This window comes from Choloepus didactylus, chromosome 26, assembly GCF_015220235.1.
Source record: "Choloepus didactylus isolate mChoDid1 chromosome 26, mChoDid1.pri, whole genome shotgun sequence".
NCBI lineage: Eukaryota > Metazoa > Chordata > Mammalia > Pilosa > Megalonychidae > Choloepus > Choloepus didactylus.
This window is the reverse complement of record NC_051332.1, coordinates 14,013,481-14,020,769: the sequence shown is the minus strand read 5'-3', so window position 1 is coordinate 14,020,769 and position 7,289 is coordinate 14,013,481. Positions and strand designations below refer to the sequence as shown.

The 7,289-nt window shown below is 37.7% G+C and overlaps 1 pseudogene; it reads right to left on the bottom strand.

The window, feature by feature from the left end:
* Positions 1 to 5,403: 5,403 nt before the first annotated feature.
* Positions 5,404 to 6,042, bottom strand: LOC119520775 (annotated as a pseudogene).
* Positions 6,043 to 7,289: the final 1,247 nt, after the last annotated feature.

Sequence of the window (7,289 nt, the reverse complement as noted above, 5' to 3'; positions counted from 1 at the left end):
TGTGGAGGATATACCCTGGCTTCTCCTTGCAGCTTATAGTAAAATGAGAGCGGAAAGAGATAAACTTAGAACTGAACTCTTGGGTTCAAAGAAACCAGAAGCTGATGGCTTGGAAAATTACGGGCTTCCAGGGGGTGGAATCCCAGAAGCTACAGCCCAACATGAGGATGTAACCAAACATGGAACCCAGCCACCATTTCAGTACAAGCCAAGATTGGAGATGGAATTATCCAGAAAGGATTTGTGGAAACTCCTGTTGTCTGATGGCTTTGACCCCTGCATGCTTCATGGGAAGCCAACAGAATTTTTGCAAGATCTTTACAGACAGAGCCGCTGCCAGTTGGGACTAGAGGAGAGAGATAAGGAACAAACTGAAGGAAAAGTTTCTTCAAAGACAGAGCCATGGAGGTTGAGGTCTGGAGTCAAGAGGTCTCAGGCTGGGAGAGCGGAGCAGCCCACATACATGGAAAGGGTGAGTTTGCTCCGGAGGTCAAGGGTGGGCATTCCACCTCGATGCTCTGGACGAGTTTTGCCACCCGAGGTCCCAAAGAGGGTGGAGCACATTCCCAGGGAATTGGGGAGAGCCTGGCTGCCACCACACTGTTCGGAAGGGGTTGAGCGTGTGCCCCGGAGATGGAAGGGAATCCGGGAGCTGCCCCAATGTTTGAAGAGGGTGGGGCCGAGAAGGTGGTCTCCCCAATGTGTGGATGTGTTGGAGCGCTCACCCAAGTGTTTGGAGAGGAAAGGGCTGCCGCGGAGGTCCTTAGGAAGGGTTAGACTCCCGCTCTCTCAAGCCCCAAGGATGCAACGTTGTTCTGTTAATGACTGTCTGACTTTGAAATCTAATGGAGTTTGTCCTGCAGGTTTTAGGAACTGTTTTGGTCCTGTTATGCTTTCTCCTTATGGCAATGGAAATGTTTATCCTATGAATGTCCCTCCTTTGTATATTGGAAGCATATAACTTGTTCTAAGTCCACAGATCCAAGCTAAAGGAAAAGTATGCCTTAGGACTGACCACGCCTATATTTGATTTTGATGGGATTTTGTACTTAACTTTTGTTACTGAAATGGTTTAAGTTTTTGTGATATTGTGATGAAATGAATGTATTTTGTATTTGGAAAGATAATGTCATTTTGGGGTCCAGGGGGTGGAATGTGCCGGTTTGAATGTATTGTGTCCCCCAAATGCCATTATCTTTGTGGTCTTGTGGGACAGACATTTTGGTGCTGGTTAGATTTGCTTGGAATGTGCCCCACCCAGCTGTGGGTGGTAACTTTGGTGGGATACTCCCATGGAGGTGTGACCCCACCCATTCAGGGTGGGCCTTGATCAGTGGAGCCATATAAAACATGCTGACTCAAAGAGACTGAAGGCAGTGCAGCTGTGAGTGATGTTATTTGAAGAGGAGCAAGCTTGCTAGAGGGGAATGTCCTGGGAGAAGCCATTTTGAAACCAGAACTTTGGAGCAGACGCCAGCCATGTGCCTTCCCAGCTAAGAGAGGTTTTCCGGACGCCATTGGCCATCTCCAGTGAAGGTACCCGATTACTGATGTGTTACCTTGGACGTTTTGTGGCCTTAAGACTGTAACTGTATAGCCAAATAAACCCCCATTTTATAAAAGCCTATCCATCTCTGGTGTTTTGCATTCTGCAGCATTAGCAAACTAGAACACCTGTGTTCTCAGCTTTCAACTCCCAAAGTTTGTTCATTAATGTCTGTTCAAATTAGTGAGACCATACAGAATCTGTCCTTTTGTTTCTGGCTAACTTCACTCAACATAATGTCCTCAAGGTTCATCCACATTACTACGTGATCCATGTCTTTGTTCTGTCTTACAGCTGCATAATATTCCATCATGTGTATATTCCACAGTTTGTTTATCCATTTGTCCTTTGATGGACATTTGGGCTGTTTCCATCTCTTGGCAATTGTGAATAATGCTGCAATAAACATCGGTATACAAATGTCTGTTTGTGTCTTAAGTTTCAGTTCCTCAGAGTATATATCTAGCAATGGAATAGCTGGGTCATATGGCAAATCTATATTTAGCTTCCTGAGGAACCTCCACACTGTCTTCCAGAGTGGTTGCACCATTCTACATTCCCACCAACAATGAATAAGTGTGCCTCTTTCTCCACATCCTCTTCAGCACTTGTCATTTTCTGTTTTTCAGATAGTGGCCATTCTGGTAGGTGTGAGCTGATATCTCATTGTGGTTTTGATTTGCATTTCCTTAATAGCCAGTGAAGTTGAGCATTTTTTCATATGCTTTTGAGCCATTTGTATTTCCTCTTCAGAAAAAATGTCTGTTCATGTCTTTTGCCCATTTTTTAATTGGATTGTTTGTCTTTCTGTTATTGAGATGCAGGATTCCTTTATATATTTGGGATATTAAACCCTTATCTGATATGTGGTTTCCAAATATCATCTCCCATTGTGTAGGTTGCCTTTTTACTTTTCTGACAAAGTCCTTTCATGTACAAAAGTGTTTAATTTTGAGGAGATCCCATTTGTCTATTTGTTCTTTGGTTGCTCGTGCCTTGGGTATGAGGTCTAAGAAACCACCTCCTATCACAAGATCTTTAAGATAATGCCCTACATTTTCTTCTAAGAGTTTTATGGTCTTGGTGCTAATGTTTAGGTCTTTGATCCACTTTGAGTTAATTTTGGTATAAGGTGTGAGATAGGCATCCTGTTTCATTCTTTTGGAAATGGATATCCAGTTCTCCAAACACCATTTATTGAACAGGCTGCTCTTTCCCAGTTGCTTCGGCTTCACTGCCTTATCAAAGATCACTTGTCCATAGATGCAAGGGTCTACTTCTGAACACTCAATTTGATTCCATTGATCAGTATATCTGTCCTTATGCCAGTACCATGCTGTTTTGAGCACTGTAGCTTTGTAATATGCTTCAAAGTCAGGTAGTGTGAGACCTCCCACTTCATTCATCTTTCTCAAGACATTTTTGGCTATTCGGGGCACCTTACCCTTCCAAATAAATTTAATTATTGGTTTTTCTATTTCTGTAAAATAAGTTGTTGGGATTTGAATTGGTATGGCATTGAATCTGTAAATCAGTTTAGGTAAAATTGCCATCTTAACTATAGTCTTCCAATCCATGAACATGGCAAGTTCTTCCTTTTTTTTAGGTCTTGTTCAATTTCTTTTAGCAGTTTCTTATAGTTTTCTATGTAAAGGTCTTTTGTGTCCTTGGTTAAGTTTATTCCTAAATACTTGATTCTTTAGGTTGCTATTGTAAATGGGATTTTTTTCTTGATTTCCTCCTCTTGTTGCACATTTCTTGTGTATAGGAACACTACAGATTTTTGCATGTTGATCTTGTAGCCTGCTACTTTGCTGTATTCATTCACTAGTTCTAGTAGCTTTTCAGTAGGTTTTTCTGGATTTCCTACATATAGAATCATGTCATCTGCAAATAGTGAAAGTTTTACTTCTTCCTCTCCAATTTGGATGCCTTTTATTTCTTTTTCTTGTCTAATTGCTCTAGCTAGAACTTCCAGCATAATGTTGAATAACAATGGTGATAGTGGGCATCCCTGTCTTGTTCCTGATCTTAGAGGAAAAGCTTTCAGTTTCTTCCCATTGAGTGTGATGTTAGCTGTGGGTTTTTCATATATTGCCTTTATCATATTGAAAAAATTCCCTCCTATTCCTATCCTTTGAAGTGTTTTCATCAGGAAAGGATGTTGAATTTTGTCAAATGCCTTTTCTGCATCAATTGAGATGATCATGTGGTTCTTCTGCTTTGATTTATTGATGTGGTGTATTACATTAATTGATTTTCTTGTGTTGAACCAGCCTTGCATACCTGGAATAAATCCCACCTGGTCGTGGTTTATAATTCTTTTAATGTACTGCTGGATTCGATTTGAGAGTATTTTGTTGAGGATTTTTGTGTCTATATTCATTAAAGAAATTGGTCTATAATTTTCTTTTTTTGTAGTATTTTTGTCTGGTTTTGGTATTAGGGTGATGTTGGCTTCATAGAAAGAGTTAGGTAGCTTTCCCTCTTCTTCAATTTTTTTTGAAGAGTTTGAGCAGGATTGGTACTAATTCATTCTTGAATGCTTGGTAGAATACATGTGTGAAATCATCTGGTCCTCGGCTTTTCCTTTTTGGGAGCTTTTTTTTTTTTTTTATTCTCTTTACTTTAATTTATGATTTAGTTTTTACAGCATTTTGAGACTAAATATGAACCAAAGGAAAAAAAAAAGGAGGGGGGATTTCCAATGACTAAAGACAGCTGAACTTGTTTAATTAAATAAAGTCACTTTTACACAAATTATTAGAGCAAATCAGCATCAGCTACATCACAGAGAATTAAATAATTAGAACCTTAAAAATGAAAATGTGTAAATTTTATTTTTAATTTTCATAAATAAAAAAGTTATAACACTTTAGATTGTTAATAACACTTAGTTGACATTTAGTTAACCTCATACATTTTTTTCTTTTTTTGAAAATACTCAAATACAGTTCCACTGTTCCTTTATAATACAGACTAAAAGATATGCTGTATATAATGAATTTCATGAAGAACATTCTACTACATCCATGATGTTTTTTCTGACACTTGAAATATTGAGTTATATGTCAGTTTAACCTATCTCTTGGAGGAAAAAGCAAAAATGCACCATTAAAAAATTAGTCATCTATGATGGCCGATTTAGCTGTTTCCACAAACAAAACCTATTTTTCACAATGAGGAAGCAAAAAATAATATACAATCAAAAGGATCTATCCTGAAATCATTTATCTCCTTTGTCAAAAGATAAAAGATTAAGTATGGTAGATCAACATAAGTGATTTTTTTTTCTTTTAACCATTTAACTCTGGCTCAGAAGATAGCAAATATGATTAACATAAAATCCATCAGCCTATATGAATTCTGTATCACATTTTTCCCTATTTTATAACAAAAGAAAATAGGTTTAATATTTAAGAAGATTAATGTGACACTATTACTGAAAGCAACATTGCCATCATCACAGTTCAAGAAGTATCCACAGGATCCTTTTAGAAACAGAATGCTCTCCATGCCCCAAAAATGAGATTAGGCAGTTATCAAAACAGGAGGTAAAAATTAAAACATTTTCTGTCCTCATTCATGTCATACTCCAAACCCCTGGAAATTCAGATTAAATGGGTTTTGCAGATCACTTCATATCCACTTTAGCATCGTAATGTAAATGATAAAGCAACTTTGGTTTTTAAATAAAAACCATTAACATCATTTTTGAAACTACAAATGGGACTCTCTTCATGTAAGAGAATGTTCTAATAACAAATTCCTGTATCTAGACCATATATATACATTATATGTGTATTCAATGAGTCTAACTTGAAGCTCTTAAATTATTTAAACTCAAATAAAGACAATTAGTCCACTGCAATCATTTCCTCATCTGAGTCATCTATTTCACTTTTTAGTTGCAATTCCCCTAAATCTTTATCTACAGTTGCAATATTTTTCCTCTTGCCCTTCTTGGGCACTGCATCAGTAGCACAGATTTTTCTTGTTTTAAATGTTCTGCAATTTCTTCAGATCAATATCCCATTCCCTAAAAGTTTTCAGATTACTTGCATTTACAATGTCTGGAATCTCAAAACCATATCCTTCATACTGCTGCTGCTCACGTGCCATCGTCTGTTTGATGACGGTCTCCCGGGAATGGTGCTTCCTTCCCTGCCTGTCTTTGATGCTGTTATGTAACTCAATCTGCTCCAGTTCATCACTGAATCAATTTAAATACCTTTCAATTAATTCACAAGCATCTTTCTTTGAATATTTTACTTTTTTAGGATCAAGATGACTGTGAAACCACTGTAGTTTTTCACCGATAATGTTGAGATGCAAGGCCTTTTCATTCTTTAATTTTTCCTTTTTTTCTTGTTTGTGGGCCTCTCTCATAATTTGAGCTACTTTTCTACTATATGGATGGATGATTTTTTTTCCTGTCCTGTACTTTTTCCTTTTGATGCTTTAGGCTGGATTGTTTCTGATGTTCTCACAAACATTGGAGACTGATGGCTTGACATGCTGAGCCCTCTGTCTTGGGGCTTGCCCCAGTGAAGCTTGTCACATGATGCCATCCTCGCGACCCCGGGGGGCCTCCGCGCTCCAGATGGGGTCAACCGCACCCTTTTGGGAGTTTTTTGATGACTGACTCAATCTCTTTACTTGTGATTGGTTTGTTGAGGTCATCTATTTCTTCTTGTGTTAATGTTGGTTGTTTATGCTTTTCTAGGAAGTTGTCCATTTCATCTAAGTTGTCTAGTTTATTAGCATATAGTTGCTCATAGTATCTTCTGATTATCTCCTTAATTTCTGCAGGGTCAGTAGTTATATTTCCTTTCCCATTTCTGATTGCATTTATTTGCATCTGCTCTCTCTCTCTCTCTCTTTTTTTTTTTTTGTTAGCCTAGCCAGTGGTCCATTGATTTTATTGATTTTCTCAAAGAACCAACTTCTGGTTTTGTTGATTCTCTATTGTTTTCCTGTTTTCAATTGCATTTATTTCTGCTCTAACCTTTGTTATTTCTTCCCTTCTGCTTGTTTTGGGGTTGGTTTGCTGTTCTTTCTCTAATTCCTCCAGGTGAACAGTTAACTCTTCAATTTTTCCTCTCTCTTCTCTTTTAATATAGGCATTTAGGGCAATAAATTTCCCTCTCAGCACCACCTTTGCTGCATCCCATAAGTTTTGATAAGTTGTGTTTTCATTGTCATTTGCCTCGAGGTATTTACTAATTTCTCTTGTAATTTCTTCCTTTACCCACTGGTTTTCTAACAGGGTGTTGTTTAGGCTCCATATGTTTGTGAATTTTATGACCTTCTGCCTTTTATTTATTTCCAGCTTCATTCCATTGTGGTCTGAGAAAGTGTTTTGTATAATATCAACATTTTTAAATTTGTTGAGACTTGCTTTGTGACCCAACATGTGGTCTATCCTAGAGAATGTTCCATGAGCACTTGAGAAAAAAGTGTATCCTGCTGTTGTTGGATGTAGTGCTCTATAAATATCTGTCAAGTCCAGTTCATTTATCATACAATTCAACATCTCTGTTTCTTTAGTGATCCTCTGTCTAGATGTTCTATCCATTGATGACAGCAGTGTATTGAAGTCTCCAACTATTATTGTAGTGGTATCTATTTCTCCTTTCAGTGATCACAGTGTTTGCCTCATGAATTTTGGGGCATTCTGGCTTGGTGCATAAATATTTATGATTGTTATGTTTTCTTAATGAATTGACCCTTTTATTAATAT